Below are 606 nucleotides of genomic sequence, written 5' to 3'. Positions count from 1 at the left end.
AGTAAGAATTAAGAAATAATGGGGCTGGGGAGATGGCTCAGTGCTTAAAGACACTTGCTTGCAAACCCTGACAGCTCTGGTTTGATTTCTCAGTACCCAAATAAAGCCAGATGCACAGAGTGGCACAGGTTTCATACAGTGACTTTGACCATGTGTCCGTATGTTCTTTCCCAAAACCTTACAAAAACTAAGGAACTGACATTGTATACCTATATTCAATATCAGTGCCTGTATAAGGAAACTGTTGAGCCTAGAGATATTATAATAACAAGAGCTAGCATTGTAATAGCAACAATTACTATGGCTTTAAAAATATTTTTATTTCTTTTTTTTACACTTGATCTTAGCCAAAAGGCTGAGAAGCGATTTTTATTTTTTTTTAATGTTTTTGTTTTATTTATTTATTTATTTGAGAGCGACAGACAGAGAAAGAGGGAGAGAGAGAAAGAGAATGAGGAAGACAGGGCTTCCAGTCACTGCAAAAAACTCCAGACTCCTTTGTGCATCTGGCTAATGTGGGTCCTGGGGAACTGAGCCTTGAACCAGGGTCCTTAGGCTTCATAGGCAAGCACCTAACTGCTAAGCCATCTCTTGAGCCCAAAAATA

General features: G+C 38.8%; 1 pseudogene; it reads right to left on the bottom strand.

Moving 5' to 3' along the window:
* Positions 1-235: 235 nt before the first annotated feature.
* On the bottom strand, positions 236-367 carry LOC123458899 (annotated as a pseudogene).
* Between the last annotated feature and the right edge of the window lie 239 nt (positions 368-606).

Source organism: Jaculus jaculus, chromosome 2, assembly GCF_020740685.1.
Source record: "Jaculus jaculus isolate mJacJac1 chromosome 2, mJacJac1.mat.Y.cur, whole genome shotgun sequence".
Taxonomy (NCBI): Eukaryota; Metazoa; Chordata; class Mammalia; order Rodentia; family Dipodidae; genus Jaculus; species Jaculus jaculus.
This window is presented reverse-complemented; position numbering and strand designations above follow the sequence as displayed.